Raw genomic sequence first — 21,386 nt, forward strand, 5'->3', positions numbered from 1 at the left:
CTTCAGGAGCTTGAGAGACCTATACGGCGGGACAAATTCTGCCCTTACAAACGTATGTGAGTAGTTCACTGCTAGTGACTTCACAGAATACTCAGGTGAGCCAGGGTGAAACCACGATTTATATGAGAGAGAGAGAGAGAGAGAGAGAATCATTGTTTGGATGTATTCATTTGTTCTATTCCATTCGCTAGTTTTTCCATGCACTTGAAGAAACGGAGGGTAATTAACAAAACCTGCAGGCTCTTTTTCCTTGCTATTGTGTCGTGATAAGGAACAACCCGCACTACCAATGTTCAACTTCAGAGTGTTTTGTTCACATGAACATCTTGTTTTTGATCTTATTAAGTAATTGTTTAAGTTCACTCTGACTATTGTCTGCACCAAGGTCATATTCAAAACTGTTCTCATTTCATTTTTTTCTAGGTAAATTATCTCTGAACATCCCAAACCAACGTTTGGATGACACGCAGACGATCTGGAGTCTGAATTTCAATTTTAAGACAAGTCAAATAGCTCAACAGTAAGTACTCGATTTTATGTATATAGCTGTAAATTTCAATTTGGGTCACTTAATTGAAAAAAAAACCCCAAACCCAGTGACATTTAAGCGCTCTCTATGTGTGGAGGGGATGCTCATTAACACCCTTTTGCAAGATTTCCCTCTGGTCAGTTTTAGTCGAATAAAGCCAGGAACAGTTCAAAATAGCTTTCATGGGGAAGTAATACCAAGATTGTTTTTAACTATGAAAGTCACAAGTTGCAGCAGTTTCTACATGTTTAAAATCCTTAACATATTTTACAATATTGAGTCTCACTTCTGTGTGGTTTGTATTTTTCAGCTGAGCTGTGAGTAGTTCAGAAAGGGGGCTGGAAAGAGATCCTGTTTACTGATTGTTTCTGATTGTTGTTTTCTTGATAACAGAGCAAGCCACTGAATGACTGTTTGAGCTCAGGCGCCACAAACATAAACTTAACGGCTAACAATGTCCCAGTCCGTGATGGAGGATCTGTCCGCTCCTCCCAGGGACTCCTGAAGTGTGGACAGAGAAGCTAGTTCATAAGGAGTCAGAAAGAAAGAGAGGCTGGAGTGGGGGCGGGGTGAGAGAGGCGACTCGCGGTATGACTGACCAGAATGCGGTAGCTTTGTATATTTCACTGGCTGCACTGTCATTAGCGAGGGAAGCTGATGCAAAGTTCATCTGCCTGTGCCTTGGGAAAGAGTTGTGTGATTTATTTTGCAGACATCTAGCCTTCCTGACCTGATTTGTTTGTTATGTTTGTATGTATTTTTCCCCCTTCCGTATATTTTCATTGTATCGTGACCAGATACGGGATTTTTTTTAAAAAAAAATCAAACTCTAACGTGACACTCAGCAATTTGGGCCCGATCCTGTTCTTATGGAAACTAAAATCAGTTTTTGCTAGTATGGACGCCAGGGCGACAAGGATCGGGTCCCCTAGGTTATAACCCAGCCGCGCGGCTGTATGTCCTTGCTGTTGCAATTGAATTGATTCCCGGTAGCTATGGAGCTCTACGAGGGAATTTGCAAAACTGGGATTTCAGCAGTACGTTTATTTATCTCCCCCCACCCCCCACCCCGCAGATTGTGACAAAGCAAGGCGAGGAGCCGTGAGAGACAGATAAAAAGGGAGGTGGGGTGGGGGAGGTGTATGGGAAATAGAGACACCGGCCAAACCAGATCTCGGCTCCTATCTATGGGGCAGACCTTGAGAAGCAATAGGAAGAGGAAAATAGGGTGTTACTGTGTCTTTTCTTTCGGAGGCTGTTCAGGTTGGTAGATCTCCAAGGCTAATCCAAACAACGAGCTTGACTTGTGAGGTCCGAAGTCTAGACAGAGCTGGTGGTTCGGCGGCTCCTTATCTGTCTTTGGAATCAGCCAAAAAAAGACTTTCTTAATGTCCACAGCAGCTCTAGGATCTGCCAGGCCAGGAGCCACCACACCTCGCAGACAGGACAACAAATACACCACCTGGAGGCTTTACAGCTCTCTTTATTGTTCTAATGGTGAATGTTTCAAAACATTCAGCTGCCTGTCTCTCCCTCTCCACCTCGCTTCCTCTCCCCACCCACAGACGAAGCGTGTAAACAAGATCGCACGAGGAGTTTACGAAATTGTCGGTTTCTTTTAAAAACCTCTGCATTATACTATTCATTTGGGGGTAAGCCTCCACCTGACTGCCAGAAAAGGGAATGTTCTAATAGGGACCCCGAATCGTGTCATGAGAGCCAGGGTCAAAAATCGTGTTTAGATCGTGTTGCTTAAGTTCAAGTTTTGTGTGTGTGTGTGTGTGAGAAGCTAAACTCCCTCTTACTCCTCATCATTAGGGAGCGATCGAACCAATTCAATTAAAGGAGAGGAAGTCAGCTCAGATCCCAGATCTTCTTTGGGAACTGGAAATTTAACCTCTTTATGCTAGGTTTGTGGGTACTGCAGGCAATTAAAATGGTTTGGTGCAGTTGAGATGAATGAACATTTAACTCAATAGTAAACTTCGTTTGGACAACCAGGGAGAAGGGAATCCTTTGGTTGTATGTCACCCCGATTTTTTTGATCTTTCAAATTTTTTTGGTTCCTTGTTTGTTTGGACGATTTGTATAGGGTCCCTGTGTTTTCTTTGTACTGTGAATGGGTCTATAAGAATTCTATTTCTATCTATCCAGCAGAGACAGGAGCAGATTCGGATCGCGGCAGTTACAGCGTGTAAATCCGGAGTATCCCTTTCGGAGTCGTTTCTCGGGGTTTACACCGGTGTAATTGAGATCAGGGCTATAATCATGGTAGTCTATTTTGAGAGAAGGAAGTTGATTGCTATAACCATAGAGCATTGCATACTATTTTCAGTAGATATTGTAATTGAGGGTACTAACCTGAAATTAGGAAATTTGTCTGTAGCCAGCAACTCAATTCCTATACAATTTGGAAGGCTGCAGTTTGTGGATGACCAGTGTTTCTATATTTAGACTTCATAGTTATAAACACCTTTGTGTTTGGAGCACAACAATTACAACTTATAAATTTCCTAATAATTTCTCATCAAAGACATTTAAACAAAATAGGAGGATCTCCAATGTTTCAGGGAATTCAGGACTACATTTTCCCCAGAAAAGGATTCTTAACAGTAATCCTGGCACTATTTTTTTCCCTCATGGGTAAAACTTGCTGTTTATTTTGATCTGTCACAAATACAAGGTGTTGTTTGAATTGTGTTAAACTTAGCAGGTATATAGAGATAATGTTAGACGGGTCACTGGGCATGATTAAGTAAAATATGGTGGGAATTAACTTGAAAAGTTTATGAAGGTTTTTACTACAGCTCATAAGTTATCCTTCCTATAGAAATGTGATGCGATGAATAAGTTCTTATAATTAATATGGCACTTTTAAAATAAACCAGGGTTTGGAGTCCAAATATTTTATCCCAACATTAATATCAGGATACAAACTATGGGTCCAATCCTGCAAATGCAGAGCAGAATTCTCCTCATTGGTGTACCTAGTCCCATGTAATTCATTGGACTACTCCTGGGAGTAAGGATTTGCAGGATCAGGCCCTATATATTAGTTCATATAGGGCCTTCTGCTTCTGTTAAAGCCAGTGGAAGATTTACCATTTACTTGTATGGATGCTTGAGCACATAGCTCCTAAGGTAAATAATTATCTCTGGACACTGTCCTACTACCACTGAAGTCAACAGCAAAAGCCCACAGACTTCAATGGGTGGAAAATCAGTGCCTAATTTCATAGTTGAAAATACCAATTTTTTCCAGTTGTTTTTCTCTACTTTGCATTAAATATCTATTTTACCATATATAGCCACACAGTATTTACCATCCAAAACTATTAACCCATCAATACATCACTAAAAAGCACCTTGTTTGGTAATAATTAGAAATCTGAGCCAATATACTTACAGAGCCCAGTGGGCAAAATGTTGTGGAACCAAACAGCCCCTCCTTTACTCAAGTGTAGCACCCTAGAAGACACAATTGTAGGAATTCCTATTTCAGGGACCACTGGCAGGAAAGTATATTTTATGCAAATTGTCTAGACATTATTTTACAGAACTTAGCAAAACTAACAAAACAAAACAAACAATCCTTCCCAAAACAAACAAACAAACAAAACTAATTTAACCTAAATATTTCTGACGTTCTAATTTCAATGCACTACCCCTCTGCAAAATGAAGTGGATAAGGTTTTGCAGAAGTGGGCTCTATCTGTGTGCATTTAAGAGTTTACATATAGACTTTACATAGAGTTTACATATATGGCCCAACCTGATGATCACTTTAGATAAGCTATTACCAGCAGGACAGTGGGGTGGGAGGAGGTATTGTTTCATATTATCTGTGTATATATAAAGTCTGCTGCAGTTTCCACGGTATGCATCCGATGAAGTGAGCTGTAGCTCACGAAAGCTCATGCTCAAATAAATTGGTTAGTCTCTAAGGTGCCACAAGTACTCCTTTTCTTTTTGCGAATACAGACTAACACGGCTGTTACTCTGAAACCTACATATAGAGAATTATCCTGAATTCCTTTCACACCCATTGAAGCCAGTGGCAGTTTGGGGTGTACAAGAAATCCAGGATTCAGTCCAATAAAAATGAACTGAAAAGCTTTTTAATTTCCCCCTGTCTAAATCACTATCACTGAAGCAGTAGAGTAATTTTACTCACTTGAGTAAGGGCTTTCAGGATCAGGTTCTTCTTGTTTTGCCCATCACCACTGAAGTCAATTAGGTTTTGCTAAGGAATTCAGTGGGAGCAGGATTGAGCCCCTAATGGCTTGTGAGCTCACCTAGTTGTATCAGTTTTGTTTAAAGAAGGTTTCAGTTCAGTTGTCATTTTGCGTCTCCTTGCTTCTCAGTGCAATGTAACTGGGGGGGGGGGGAAACAATATTCATACGGAAGCAGTATATTAAAGTTAGTTGGATACTTATACTTCACAATTTTTTAAACAGCAGTTTTGTAAATTCTTATTTATGGGCTTTATAAATTGCAGCACTTTGAACTGGTAAACTTTCAATGCCGTTTGGGTCTACCATGTAAATATATGCACTGATGTATTTTACAACACAGATTGTAGGGCACAGTCTTCAAGCTCTCCATGAATCGAACACTCATTGACTTCAATGGAGCTGTGCCTCTTTTCTTAAATTCGGCCCATTGACTTTCATCACTTTTCAAAGTCAAATATCTCTGCTGATTAAATGTAGGTAATGCCAGAAACAATTAGGCTATATCATGGACTGATCACATGCCAATTTTTTTCATATACTGTATTAATATCATTTTGGGGTACTAGGAGTTGAAGAATTAGCCATTAAAATTGTCCTGGAAGGAAACATGTCACCTAAATTCTCAGCTCAGCAGTTTGTAGATTTTTTTTTTAAGATTGATTATGTCATTTGGAAATGTCTGAGTTTGCTCTCTCCAGCTAACTTCCCAACACATAGCACCCAAAACACATGAGAAAACAAAGAGACAATAGAAAATCTATTAATGTTTTAACTACCATGAACATTAGTTTTATAACTATTCTGTTAATAATTTTCAATTTTATATAACTTTTTCCAGTAAATATTTTGTCTATTAAAATGTTTTTCTTGTTTGAATCAGCTCATTTATTTAGAGATTTATTTTACTATTCTTTACTGCTACCCTGTGTTTGTGCAGTGCTTGATGAAATCTTAGGCACTCTCATAATAAACATGAACAATAATCATGATAATTAGAAGCATAAAAAGCCTGCTTGGTGACTTTAGCACATGAAGACAATAATAATTTGCCTTTATGGACACAAAGCCAGCTCTTCTAAGCATTTAATTTATTCACTCACGCACAGGTTCAAATTCGGGTCTGCTCCTGCTCCCACCCTCATTGCAAAACTCCTGACAAGTTAATGGGAGAAGAACTGGGCCCCAGAGCTCACTGTGCTTCTCCAGGAAAAATGGGAAATAAGAATGAAAGGCGTGAGAAAAAACAGCTTAATCACTGACAGTACATTTGTTTTATGCTGCAAAAAGTGAGACTTTCTAAAACAAAAGGCATGATCAAATGTTGGGCTGAACAATAGGTTCATACAAACAATACACTTATTTAGTAGGTTTTTTATTTTGTTACAATCAGGAATAAGTTGAGTGTGTTATGCCTTTCTTTCTTAATTTTTTTTTTTTTTTTTTTAAATCTTGCTTTAGGATCAGAGGTAGTGACTGGGCCAAAGAGAACAGGGTACCATTGAAAGCAACTGTTAAACAATTCAAAGCACAAAAATTCATCAAAAGTTAATAGTATGGTCTGCTGTTTCACCTGTTTTAATGACATTGCTAATTGAGCTGTCTCTAACTAGTGGTTGGTGTGAGTTTCTTTGTGTTGTACAATATTTCTTTTTGTTTGTTTTGTTTGGGGTAAAAATGAGTGAAATCAGGCTGAGCTACATGTAGCTGTGGATGTGGGACAGGATCTGGAGAGCACAAATGCTAAGTCTTGTCTTGCAGAGTTTAGGCCAGTGATGCTAGCAGAGGTGCTGGGAGCCCTTCATACTACAATCTGCTTCAGATCAATATCCTTTTTGGCTAATTAAGGCTATTGGGGGGAAAAGAGTGTCAGCTGCTGTTGGAGCACATCAGTGTTTCTCTGAGGGAGGGCATATTTCTGGCTTCACTTATGGATGATGTGGTGCGGCCTTTACTGAAGCAATCATCAGCTGATACTGACAGCCTGGTATCTGTTACCATTCCTAGTTATAATCCTGTGCAGAGTTGTGGCAAGACAAACAACTCCCAAAGTATGTGGGTGCCTCAGATCTTCATCGGTCCAGGTATAGATCTAAGAAGAACATTGAGGTTAGAATTAGAAGACCTCCTAATGATGGATGAAGATCAGGTGTCCATGCTGCTATTGTTTATTTATTGCATGCTTTTGATATGGCTGAGGTAAGGTACTGTTGACAGGTCTGTGAACCCTACTGGGAGTAGACAGGTCTGTAATTCAGTGGGGCTGTTAGAGTGTAGTTCTGGGCAATTGTTCTTCTGCCCCAAGATTTCTGTCATGTGGAGTCTGCAGGACTCAGCTCTCCTCTCCCACTGCTGCTCCTCTTGTTCAATGTACATTTGGGTCTATAGGTATTGCTAGTGAGAAGACAGTCTATGGTGTTTACAGTATGGTAATGGCACCAAGCATAGAGGGCCCAGATTCTCTGCTGCACCAAAGATCTAGCCAGCCTTAGCAGTGTGGAGGGGACAGAACAAGGGAGAACCTGGTCCTAGATATCTGTCTAACCTAGAGTGACCAGATATACCGATTTTTATAGGGACAGTCCTGATATTTGGGACTTTGTTTCATATAGGTGCCTATTACCCTCTGCCCCCTGTCCTGATTTTTCACACTTGTTCTCTGGTCACCCTAGTCTCATCTGACTCACTCATTGCTCTGAAGTGCCACCCACTGTTTGGGTGAGATTGAGGAATAGATGAGAACCGGCTGGCTGAGCGTAATCTGGGTAAGACTTGAGGTGATGCTGGTAGGTTGAGGGAAGCTGCCAGCAGATATGGCAAAGATTGTATCTGCCCTTCTTCCTGAGGATGTGTTTCTGCCAGTTCACAATCCGGAGGTATTACTGAATTCTCAGCTATTAGTTGATCATATTGCAGCAGGTTGAAGGATGGCCTTTCCCCCATCATTTTCTGTCATCTGAAGGCTGTTGTTGCTTCTTTTGAATGTATACCTCATCCTTATGATCCCGTGCCTTGCCACTTAGATTGCTGCAATGCAGTCTATATTGCATCAAATAAATCACTCTGAACTGAAGCTTGGGCAGAATGCTGCAGCTGCTCATTAAGTTGTGTATCTTGCTGGGAGCACATGACACCAGTGCTCCTGGATCGACACTGGCTGCCTATTAGTTTCCAGGTGGAGTTTAAAGTGTTATTTTTGACCTACAAAGCTCTAAGTGGTCTGCGACCTGCCTACTCGAGAGAATGATTCTCTCCCCATGTGATATGGTCACAGCTGCAGTCAGTGGGAGGTGCTGAAGTTGAAGCCCCTTCAGTATGAAAGAAAGGCAGCTGCCAGCAGTGTGTTTTCTACAAGGGTTCCTCTCTTTTTGAACCTTCCCTTTCCCCTTTGGTCTGCAATAGTTTGAATATGTTGACCTTCAGGGCATACTTCAAGGTCGGTCTATTCACCCAGACTTCTGGGGGGAGGGAAGGGCACAAGAAGGTTTGGTAGCTGTGCTGAAAGAGGATATCAGTTAGGGATTTGATTCTTTCTCTGGATAGTTATTTTCTAGTTTGGGGTTGAGGATTAGCTGCTTAATTTTTTTCAATCTGATTTTATTTTTAATTTGTGGCAAAGGTGCCTTATGCCTCCACTTCAGTTCTGGCCCCTTCCATGCAGGAAAGGGGATAGCCATCTACACAAGGGCCCCTTCACACACAGATCTGGGTGGGGGGATGGGGGACGACAATTCCCTTCCACCCCATCCCCCCGCCCAGATCTGTGTGTGAAGTGCAATGAAATGAAATTTCAAAAGACAGGATCACCTTTCTAGAGTTTGTCTGAACTATGCTGTATGATTCAATAGCAGGGATATAATTCTATACTGAATTCCATAGGATGGTCCAAACAACTTATAGAAAGGTTATCATTTTCTATGGGACTTGTTCAAAATGATTAAGTAAATATAACCAGTGACAATTGATTTAAATCATAAAGAGATCATTTTGGCTTGAGTAGCAGGAAACAGCATCTTCACAGTGAAACTGGGATAGAGAGTCGAAGAATTTCCCCAGGGAAAGAAATGGAAACTCTGTGGGTTGGGACATTTAAAATTAGCCTGGACAAAAAAGTAAATGGCCACAGGGATAATCCTACATTGGGAGGGAAATATTTTATTATCATAAACATTTATTCAAAGCTAAAATGGTGCTAGGTATTTTACAGACAAGTAAATTAGACACAGTCCCTGCCCCAGAGATCTTAAAAATCTAGATCTAATGGTAGACATGACACAAGTGAAAGTAACAACAAAATGGGAACAATGGGGTAAGAACAACAATAATATTGGATGGTTTCTCACAACCAAGAATTTATGAGGAGACTCCAAATAAGCTTGATTCTTAATTCTGGTTGTCACTACAGTATCTAGCAAAACAGACTGTGACAAAATAATTTATTAAAAAATATAATGTAATTAATTTTAAAACAGATTATTTAACAATAAATTAATCTCTTAAGTGGACAGCATGGTTACAAGTGGAAAACTATGGATATAATTTTATTGCTGACTCTGTGGAATGCTTATATTTCAGACTGCACACAGTATTCTAAAACTGAGGGCCACATATTCAAAAGGTGGGCCCTTACTTTTGTGGATGCAAATTTACAAAATACCTGGAGATAGATTCCTATGTTTTTATCCTCAATAGTATAAACAATGTGGCACTACAAAACAAAACAAACAGAGTAAAGGTATTCAAAGTAGTAGCTCAGATCATGAGGTCTAGCTGGATCTTGGTGTGGGAGGCTTGGGTAGGGACAACCGTGTCTTTAGTTTAAATCTCCTTTGTGCTCCTATGGTCCTGGAGCCAGTCAGGTGCCAATTCAACCTAAGGTTCAAATTAGGTCAGCCTCAGGGCTGCTCTAATTTATGAAGGCTGGCAATAGCTCCCTAGGGGTCATTGTACAGCTGAGGCTCACTGGAGCATAGCATCATCTGTCCACACTTCATTCCATCCTGAATGTATCCCCCTCCCACTCCTGACACATCCTATGTGCAGGAGGGTTTGGCAGAGAGTCCTACTCCTGTCCCTTTTGCCCCACTCCCACAACACAGGGCGGCCAGAGCACGCATTGAGGAACTGACCCAGGATGTTTAAAAATGCCATATGTCTACTGAATAAGCTAACCCTCCCCAAAGATGTTTTGAAAGAACTAGTTCTACACTTAATCATCCAAATGTTCACTCTGTTTGCCCCTAGAGAGTTTCAAGGTCATAATGAAAAAGTTAGGGATTTTCCCACAGCAAGGCTCAGTCTCTGTGTGAGGATTGGAGATTCTGCTTGGTTCAGCCTTTTATATCAGAATACAGGGGCAATGTATTGTCATTTAGGGACTGACTGAAAACCACCCAAGCTGCCTGTCTGTTGGCTTAGTTATGTTTTACCTACTCTAATATTCAATAAAGTTGTGGGCTTTTCTTCTTCCAGCCAACATATGTGTGTCTTCATTTGAGCGTGCTTTTTGCAACCTTGATTCTGTATTTCTCTTTCTAAAATATTTACAGCTTCTCTTTCATTTGTCTCTGTCCTGGCTCTGTTAATTCTCTGTCATGATGTGTTAGAGTCTAAATTGAACTAATTGTGGAAAGTAAATGTGGCATAGTGATATTTTAAACAGAACCTCACAAAGCAGGTAAATCCCACTTTCTCAATATCTGGTAATTTACACAGTCCAATGGTCACATTCTGCCTCAGATTATATATTGGTCAATTCCAATGACTTGAGGGCAGTTTCCTGATGGATAAGTCAGGACAGAATTTGACCCTTACAGTTTGCCTTGGTGGTCTGATGCAATCATATTTATAAAGTCATACATTTTTAAAAGTCAGAATAAAATGAAAGGGTCTATTTGGAAATCTTTATTCTTTCACTAGGAAAAAAATGCATGTGTTTGTTTTGATATACATCACATATGATGCTGTTTGCTATACATCATTAAATGCTGTGCCCATCAGTAGTTTTATTCTTATACCATTGTGCTGAGCAGGAAGTGATGCTAATACATAATGCTTAGGGTGACCAATGGGACACCACCCGGGGCTGGCCCGAGCCCTCCTCCCAACCCCCAGCCTCCACAGGGCTGGCCTGAGCTGCTCATCTGATCCCGACACAGGGCTGGCCTGAGCCACTTTCCCAAGCTCCCCTCCATCCTCTCCACGGGGCTGGCCCCAGCTGCTCGCTCTAGCCCCCCTCCCCGCTGGTGGGGCAGGCAGGGTTCAAACGAGCAGCAACATACAGACTAGATCATGGAGTGACCATATATTCCAAAGGCTGGGGCTGCTTGTTCAAGCTCTGCCTGCCCTGCACCTGAGCCCTGCCTCCCCGCTGCGTGGGGCTGGCATCGCTTCTGCTCCTCCCCCGCCCCGCGCACATTCCAACTTTTTTTGACAACTAAGCAAGAGCAAACGGGACAAATGGCCACTTTTGCCAAAAAAGTCAGGACAGAGCTTAAAAAAGGGACTGTCCTGGCCAAAACCGGACATATGGTCACCCTAATAATGCTTCAACTATACAGGAACATGAGAGAAAATCCTACTTCTCTTTCAAAAGTCCGCTCCTGTTGAGTTACAAAGCTGCATATATTGGTGAGGGAAGGATGTGAAACTCCAGGAGGTGAGGGCTACTGCATATGGGAGTGGCCAGCTGCTGCTGCATATGCTACAGAATCAACCAATCACCTTTGCCCCTGTCTCTGCAGGCAACTTGAAACCGAGCCCTCCACAAACTGCAGCCATTAGCATCAGAATTGTGTACACATTTGTTAAGGTCCAAGCTATCAACACCTGAGTCCCCAGAGTGGTGGAGACTCAAACTGCAGCCAGCCCTGGGCTGCCATGAATGGTTATGATCAATAATAGGCTGAAGTGGTGTATCATGGGAAACTGGACCCACTAGATGCCATCGAGGGGGAAAAACAAACAATGAACACCAATGCAACCTTCCTCCTGTTCCTCCCCCAGCATGTCCTACTTCTGGGCATAGTGCCCAAGGAAATGGCTACACTCTTAGGCCAGTGCTGTCCCTGACCATGGCTGTCAAAGTGTATACATGCCTATGGATGTTGGACTGGTCTGACCAGCTACACTTCTCTGCAACATACTGAGGTGCCTCTGTAAGGTCATATGTGTTAGCCACCTATTTTTGCTTGTCCCTTGAGTGGTTGTTTAAAATAGGTTTCATTGTAATAGCTGTCATAGTTCCTGGGCTAGCTATACCTCTGCCCCCTTCCTGGTCTCTCTGTGTGCACTCCTGCAGATCACAGAACTTGTGCCTTACCTCTCCTGGGGTGAAATTTCACAATTTTCCTGCCCTTAGAGCAGGCCTCAGGCTACAATACTCTGTGTATCAACCCTGCTTATCCAGCAGGTCTGACCAGCGGTTCTTCCTGCTGGGAGTCTGTGACCATTGGTGTGTATAGTTAGAGCTGGTGAAACAATTTTTGTGGAAACAGTGTTTGGTTTTTGTTCAGAAAATGCCTTTTTGATTAAATTTCATTGAGAAAACAATGGAAGAATCTATTTTGAAAATGTTAATGTTCCATTTCAAGACTTTTGGAATAGAACATTTTGATTTTTCATTTTGAAACATCTTTTGGTTTCGAAATTTACTTAATTTTATATAAAAATTGTAGAAATCAGAGCAAAATGTTTTGAATTTATTGAAACAAAACATTTTGACTGACCTGAAATAAATGTTTTTTTGGAATTTTATTTAGCAAAATAGTTTCAAGAATTTTGGCTTTGGATCTCAATTTGGAACAATTTTTTTAAAAATCTTTATTTTGCTTTTTTTACAGGAAGGAATATTCTTTTCCCAATCAGCTCTAGTCCAGCCTACTTAAAACCAAAGTATTATTTTGCAAAATGAACAAAGCATAAGAGAAAAAGGATTTTAAAACAACAAACAGTCCACACACATATATATCTTACCTAGAGGCTTGCCATCCCTTCATGATACCTACACAGGCTTAACTTCTTTAGATACCCTAGCGGGATGTCTTGTGTCTCAGTCTAATTCCCCTGGACAATTCTCCGTTCTCTCAAGAGTATTTCTTTTTTTTGTGTTTCTGTGATTGTGGGATTTGGCTCTTCTGGACAAAACCAGCTGTTCAGGTTGGCGGTAAAAATTGTCAAAGCTGTCATTGTCCTGTAACAACCCTCAAGTGTTTGGTGAGATGTGGCTTACCTCAGGTCATTCTTTCCTTACCTGCTTGTTTTTCCTTGCAGCCCCCAATTAAACTAAACTAATATATTCATACACTAAACATCCCAATAATCAGCTCAACACAGCAGCCATACATTGTTACAGAAAAACTCAAACTCCATCACAACATCCTATATCAAGTCAAAACCACAGAGCCAAATTCTGAACTGGTGAGGATTCCAACAGGAGTGACCTATGCACATCTAAGGATAGAATTTAGACCAAAGCATGAATCTGCCTGAAGACATTGCAGAGTATTTTCTCCTCAGACACTCTTCACATTTTTGTTTTTCTTAAGGTACTACAGTCTTTTCTTTTTTGTTTTTGTTGTGAATAGATGAGGACCATAGCAGTGTCCTAAGGAACCGTGCCTTAGATTTCTGCTGTGAAACAATGTGATTAAAGTTACGCTTTATTTGGAAATCACTGTATAGAATTCCCTATCACTGGCCTGTGCTGTGGACAAAATAGGTTCCCAAGAAGGAAGTATGGATGAAATGGCCTAATCCTGCAAGGTGCTAAGCACTCACATCTCTCACTAACTTCAGTGGGAATTGAGAGTATTCAGCACCTCACCTACGCAGCTCTGAACCTTTCAGGGTTTGGCCCTAAGAGCCCCAACCTATTCTCATGTAAATCAATGACAAAACTCTCATTGAATTCCATGGTGCAGGATCAGGGCCTAAGTGAGCAGAACTGAAGAAAGAGTGCTTGAAGGTGTATCAGGAACAGTAATTCATCAATAATATTTATGAGTCTAAGTCAGCCTTGCAAATTTTTACTCACCTACTTGCCTCGGGCAATTTTTTTTAAACAGGGTAATAAAATATCATTAGTTTTTTTCATTATTAATCACCATGGTAAAGGGCAGACAGGTATGGTAAATTTTAATGACAGCCATTCAAGCTGGGTTAATATTAGAGCTAGTCGAATAATATTTGCAAATGATTTATTTGATGATTTATCCCAACATTTCATGAATACATTATTTGTGAATACATTTTTCGTCTAGCTCCATGGACAATTAATAAATATTATTCAGATACCCTGCCCATGCTATTTTTTTTCTATCAACTAACAGATTGGTTATTCACTAATAAATTTGCTTTGTTATTCAGTCAGCTCTAGTTGATGTACTAGCCTTTTGCTTCTGGAGAATGGAGTTCAAATATATTTCAGGCCACAGCTAAAATGTATTTCCTATGTGGAGCAGCAGTTTAAGGAGGCTCTAGCATCCATCACAGTGGCTCAGTAGCAGCACCTGCCAACACCATGGCCAGTTTATAGAGGGCTAGCTGAGCGCCTCTGTTTTCCCTTGGGGAGTTTCATGGGGGTCCATGATCTCAGAAGTCCTCCCCTCCTGGGTCATGTAGGTTGGGGCCTTCCATGTATTTCCCCAGAAGGCGTTACCCTTTAACAAGGCTCCGGCATCCTCAAGGAAGAAGGGAGACTTAGCACCAGTACTAGGCAGCTGGGAGAGAGGGACAGTGAAACCCTCCCTCAACCCAGAGTCAGGATGTTAGGGTCCCATGGTCCAGAAGAACATCTTCTCTCAGCAGTGCCAGGAGGCAGTGTCCCTATAGCCTTGGAAGCCCCAAATATATCAGCAGTTCCAGACTCTGAGTTTTGTAGGGTTGAGAGATTCACAGAAGGATGTGGACAAGCTGGGTTGCTGAGCAGGAAAGTTAGCTAATGGGCAGCCCTGTCACGACCCTGAAACACAGAGGCACCAGAGTGTATGCTGCATAACTGATCAATGGACCATCATCCCCTTTGCAGCTGATGCCTGCTAGGGACTCACCCTGGCCAGCAGCTGTAGGGCCATGGTTGTTTCCCTTTTCCTCAAGGAATGGGGAGCTTGTATGGAGGGACGGGCACATCCTCTGAGGGAAAAGCTTATATTTAAATCACACACAAAAAACCTACACTAAAAGAACATTGTTAAGGATGCAAAGTCAAACTCAAAAGTCAGGAAATGCCAGACTTAAGCTTGTCCAGAAAACCTCAGTTCACTCCTCTTGTATGTACGCACTATGGTTAAGGCTAAGATTATGTCATGGACGTCACGGAATTCGTGACTTCCAGCAACCTCTGTGAGAGTGGCAGCCCTGCAGCTGACCAGCCACTGCAGGCAGAGGGACCATGGAGCTGATCAGCAGCCGCAGCCATGGGCGGGGGTGGGGGAGGGAGGGAGCTCCCCGCAGCTCCCAGCTGGCAACAGCAGGTGAGCCAGAGCTGCTCAATACTGGCAGGAGCCCCCCTGCAGCTCCACTGCCACCACGGACAGACGGTGACCTCCCCCTGCAGCTCCCAGCCCACAGGGCAGTGGGGGGACCCCTCCCAGTCTCTGGGCAATGGGGTCCCTGCAGCTCCCAGCCATTGTGGGAAGCGGGAGCAGAGTGCTGGACCCTCCTCCTTCCCCATTTTGTCAGCGATGCTTTTAGTGAAAGTCAGGGACAGGTCACGGCTTCCATGATATTTTGTGTATTGCACGTGACTTGTTCTATGACAAAATCATAGCCTTAATTATGGTACCGTCTTTAGTTATATGACGACATTATTTTTTTCCACAGAACCTTCACCTTAATGAGCGGCTATTCAGTATTTTGTGTTTTCTTTATTGTTCAGTGGGTGACCCCATGCTTTATTTACTGCACACTCTTCGAAAATTGCTGTGAAGGCAGAGTTATTAATTTCCTCATGGGCTCTTCACTACAGTATCTGAATTCTTCACAAATAGTGGATGGGGGAAGCCGGAGATGTGATATATCTTGATTTTAGTAAGGCTTTTGACACTGTGCCACATGACATTCTCATAAGCAAACTAAGGAAATATGAGCTACATGAAATTACTAAAAGGTTGATGCACCACTGGTGAAAGACTGTATTGAAAGAGTAGTTATCAATGGTTCACTGTCAAACTGGGAAGGTATACCTAGAAGGGGCCCACAGAGGTCAGCCCTGAGTCCAAATTTCAATAATTTCATTAATGACTTGGATAATTGAGTAGAGAGTATGCTTATAACATTTTTGGATGACACCAAGCAGGGAGGGGGTGAAAACACTTTGGAGGACAGGATTAGAATTCAAAATAACCTTGACAAATTAGAGATGAAATTCAATAAAGGTAGGTTCAAAGTACTACACTTAGGAAGGAAAAATCAAATGCACAACTACAAAATGGGGAATAACTGGCTAGGCGGTAGTACTGCAGAAAAAGATCTGGGGGGTATAGTGGAACACAAATTGAATATGAGCTAACAATGTGATGCAGTTGCAAAAAAGGCTAATATCCTGGGGTGTATTAACAGGAGTGTTATCTGTAAGATACAGGAGCTAACTGTTCTGCTGTGTTCGGGACAGGTCAGGCCTCAACTGAATATTGTGTTCAGTTCTGGGTGCCACACTTTAAGAAAGATGTGGATAACTTGGAGACCGCCTGGAGGAGCACAACAAAAATGATAAAAATCTTACATAACCTGACTTATGAGGAAAAATTAAAAAAAAACAAACCTGGGAATATTTAGTCTTGAGAAAAGAAGACTGAGTGGGGGACTTGATAGCGGTTTTCAAATATGATAAGAGCGGTTACAGAGAGGACAGTGACCAATTGTTCTTTATGTCTATTGAAAATAGGAGAAGTAATTGGCTTAAACTGCAGCAAGGGAGATTTAAGTTAGATATTAGGAAAAACATACCCTAATATGGAGCTTGGTTAGAAAGTATATATATACGAAACAGGGGAATCACACCCCTAACTTGTAGTGTAGACATAGGCTATCAGGTTAGTTAAGCTCTGGAATAGGCTTCTAAGGCTGGTTCTGAAACAGCCAGCATTGGAGGTTTTTAAGAACAGGTTGGAGAAACACTTGTCAAGGATGGTGTAGGTTTACTTTGTCCTGCGGCAGAGCAAGGGACTGGGCTTGGTGTCCTCCTGAGGTCCCTTCCAGTCCTACATTTCTATGATTCTATATTCATGAATTTGTTTTCACAGCGCTCCTGTGAGGTGAAGGGATGGTATTTTTCCCATTTTGCAGATGAGGAACTGAGGCACAGAGAGATTAAGGTCAAATAGTCCATTAATTTTGAGTTGCTACTTTGAAACACCTACAACCAGATTTTTCAGAGAATATAGCATTATATAGCACTCAAAGTACAGCTCCTATTGACTTTAGTTGCACCTTTTAAGTATTCAGCACTTCAGCAAATCAGTCCCCAGGGTCTCAAGTCAGGCATCCAGAAAATGAGGAACACACAATTAGTGACCACCTGTGAAAAGTTTGGTTTCATTGACTTCCCTAGCAGCACACAAGAATTCTATGGCAGAGGTAGGAATAGAAATCAGTAATCCAGGGCAGCATTCAATTATCTTAACCATGAGACCCTTTTTTCTCTTCCTACAACCCCTGCCTCATTCACTACATACCTTTCATCTCCTGCAACACATGAAGCAGACCCCTACAAGGCTCCTGTGGAAAAAATAGCATGTGATCATATAACTAATGATTATCATAATACATTGCACAATGTTGAGGTGGTGGTGGTGGTTGCGGGGGGGGGGGGGGGAGGAGGGGGCAGAGGAGGATTAAGGTTGCACAGGCATTCTGGCATTTCCTAACTTTTGAGTGTTTGACTTTGCAACCTCAGTAATGTTCTTTTAATGTAATGTTTTCATGTGTGATAGATTGATAGATCGATTTGTATAGTGCTAGGGAGAGGACGGTCACTATGGAAGGAAAAAACAAGCAAATAGATATATTGGATAGAATGATAAAAGGCAGTGAGGCTAGGGTCACCTTTTCTTGGGGAGGGGAAGGAGGTGAAGAAAGGCCAAATGTGAATGAGATATAAGAGGTTACGGTCTGAGAAGGACTTTTAAAAATGTAAATGCCCCCATCCCCCCATCACCATGTAAATAATTTATAACACTCTAGCTGTGCACATTGTTAGCCCATGCTACCTCACAATAGTTACTCCTTTCACCCTCCTCCTCCCTCCCCCTTTCTCTCCGATTGTTAGGGAGCAGTGACTGTTTACCTCTATGTTTATACAGTGCCCAGCATAATGGGGCCCCAGTCCTGACTGGTGTCTGTGGGCACTGCTGTACACACTTTTATATATAATTTCATGGGTAAAATTTTCAAAAATGATTAAATGATTTAGGAGTCCAAGTCCCATTTTCAAAAGTGATTTAGACAATTAGGTGTCTAAATCACATAGGTGATTTTGAAAATTGTATCCCATGTACCAACAGTTTGATTTACCTCTTGTGACTGTTTAAGAATTTAACAGATGTTGACCCTCTAATCCACAAGTGGTTTACCCTATCCTAGAACCCACATGACCTGAGGCCTTAGTCTTGGTTTCCAGTCCCCATCTGATCTTCTCATGCTGTGGCGCCAGGGCCTGGAAGTGAAGCTTACTCTGAAACAAAGCAGCAAAATCAGTCTACTAAGATCTACAAAAATTGTGCTTAAAAAGTGTAACAGGATTCCTGACTTTATTGTGCAATCACTGTAAATATAGGTTGACACAGATTATCTACATTTACACTGTCCATTTAGACCAAATCCCTCTTTTATTGATAAACTCTTTAAAATTAAAGTGCATGGTAGACTGAAACACTGCTTAGGAGCGAGGGTCTTCGGAGTTCCCGGCAGCTCCAGGTTCTCAGATAACAGGCATCCATACCACTGATCATGTGCTTCTTCCAAGCAGCACTGCATGCATGATTGTGTAATGAAAGCTATATAGAGAGAAACTGGTCACATGCTGTTATATCTTTCAACTACACAGAGCTGGTCCTAGAAGGAATACCTCTAGACAGACATTCCACCCATCCATCTACTTTTCTATTGTACATTCATATGAGATTGCATCATAGCCACTCATGGGACATTTATTAGCACTCTGATAAATTGCTGAGGTAAATGACTATATCATTAGACAGTGTATCTGTGCTACACAGTCTCTACGCTATCCCCATACAAACGCTAGCTTTGCTAATATTTACTGTAAAATCTGTATTGTCTATTTTGAATGAGAAAATTCATCATCATATTGTCTATATTGAAAGCCACACTTCGTTTTCCTTTATTTACTATAAGAATCTTCTGTATTTAAATTTCTTAAGACAGTTGGTGTAATAAAACTGTAATGACTGCATAAAGGTGTAGATAATAAGGGCAGCTCTCCAACCCCACAGGTTAAAGGTGGGACACTGGCCTTTAATATATGTAAAAAGAAAAGGAGTACTTGTGGCACCTTAGAGACAAACAAATTTATTTGAGCATAAGCTTTCATGAGCTACAACTCACTTCATCGGAGCTGTAGCTCACGAAAGCTCATGCTCAAATAAATTTGTTAGTCTCTAGGGTGCCACAAGTACTCCTTTTCTTTTTGTGGATACAGACTAACACGGCTGCTACTCTGAAACCTTTAATATATGTGTAAAGCTTAAAATCGAGGGACATAAAGTAGTATAGGAGAAAGCCTGACACTGCTCAGATACTATTGCAGACAAATACTTAGATGGGAAGATAGGTTCAGAGGTCATTAAGAATGTTTGCAGAATCTCAATTTCACTTTTCAGTGTCTCTCATATTTGTGGTTTTACCGTATTTTACAGTAATTATAGGGAGGTGAAAGTAGGTCCATGTGAGATAAAGGTATATTTGAATAAATTATAGTGGCTTCCCCTCCTATTTGAAATATGTCGTTGCTATGAACAATAGAGTAGATGTTTAAAAGTGATAGAGTAGAGCTGCTCCACACTTGAATTTTTCACATCTGCACCTTTTAACAATGAAGAGTGTGGGACCCACTGTGCTCTCAGTTACACCTGAGTATCCCCATTGAAGTTATTGTGGCGGCAGCATCTGTGTAATTGAGAGTAGAATTTGGCCCACTTTGTTGAAGTTCCTCCATTGAAAGCTGTTCCACCCCTTTTGGCTTAATCTGTGCGCCTTCAGTGGAATGTAATCCCACTCTTGTGTAAGTGTAATGTGACTCGAGTTGCAGCCGATAACTGGATGGGGGAACACAGAGTTTGCATAGCTTAAGTGCAAAGCCTCATTATATGTCTCTCTTGTGTAAATTACATGAACAGTTGAGTCAGATAAGGATCACATTCTCCTCTCATTTTGCTTGCACATATCCCATTGACAATAATGTGAGTTCAGCACATGGACTGACAAACTAATATATGTACCATGCCATATGCACCATTTTCTTTATCATGTAATTTAATTTTGGTAATAATATAATACTTTTTATGAGCTTTTTCTGCAATCTAACACTGTGTACAGCACCATTCACAAAATATTTTGGGTGTTTCATTATTCAAACCCAATTTAAAAGCAGCATCAAGTATCTCATTAATTTAACATATTTCTTTCAAAATACTGAAAGTCATGAAAAATGATACATGTGGGTAGTGTTTTTATTTATTCATATATTTTTATAGATTTGGATTACAAAATTGGGCAAAATTGCACAGAGAGTTTGTTTTTAAGTTCGAGACTATTTAGAATTACAGCGTTCAGACTTTCAATAAAGGTTGAAGCAGAGTGTTTCATCAATGAGCTGAAAAAAACAAAAACCTGTTTTTCACTCCAATGTGTTGACTTCCATTGTCAGTTACGTTGCAATGCACATTCTGCCAGGCTCTTCGCTTACACCTGATGCTGTACTGTGATGTGCATAAATGGAATGGACCCCTGAGCCTGTGTAGCCCTTGAAACAAATGGGGGGAGTTTGTCTACACAGCAATCCTTTCAGTATCAGGACCTGAGAGTCTACATTTACTTTTAAATTCCAATGGATTGTCCAATGTAGAGGTTGATGGTATATTGGTAGTGGCCAGTGTTTCTAGCAGCTCATTTGGTGATAATTTTTGCTAGGTGGCAGCTCTTGGTGCTTTCAATGGCCAGTTGAAAACCTTTGATTTGTAAACAGACTAACAGCAAGGGATGAAAATCTGACCCACTGATTTCACTGGCTTCTGGTCAGAATAACTTGTCCAGGTAAGACAGTGTCTGCCAACAATGTGGGAACTTTTTTTCCTCCCCAGATTCTTTGGAAAGTTGAAATTGCTGAGGGAATTAATCTCCTCCTTCCGCCCAACCCAAGTTAAAGTAATGCTGTAATTAATAATTAATGGCTAATGACTTTCAGTGGGACCTAGGGGTGACCAGAGAGACCCTGGATATGAGGTCTGATTTTCATGTAAACAGGATGCTTCAGGATATGAAAATAATTTCTATTGCTCTCATATTTTTCATATGAAGAGCTGAATTTCCTATCCATGTACTTAATGCAGAGTCAAAAATCATCCTTCCCATCTGCTTCTTAGGGTTTGACTTTACAAAAAAATGG

At 41.1% G+C, this 21,386-nt stretch overlaps 1 long non-coding RNA gene across 1 annotated transcript in view; it reads left to right on the top strand.

Annotated features, from left to right (window-relative positions):
* The first annotated feature begins 12 nt into the window (after positions 1-12).
* LOC125636338 (uncharacterized) overlaps positions 13-21,386 on the top strand; it is a 109,480-nt gene continuing 88,106 nt past the window's right edge. Inside the window, exons 1-2 of the long non-coding RNA XR_007356558.2 lie at positions 13-95; positions 424-520. This is a non-coding gene — a long non-coding RNA (uncharacterized LOC125636338). The remainder of the gene's footprint in view (positions 96-423; positions 521-21,386) is intronic.

This window comes from Caretta caretta, chromosome 5 (genome assembly GCF_965140235.1).
Source record: "Caretta caretta isolate rCarCar2 chromosome 5, rCarCar1.hap1, whole genome shotgun sequence".
In the NCBI taxonomy this organism is placed as follows: Eukaryota; Metazoa; Chordata; order Testudines; family Cheloniidae; genus Caretta; species Caretta caretta.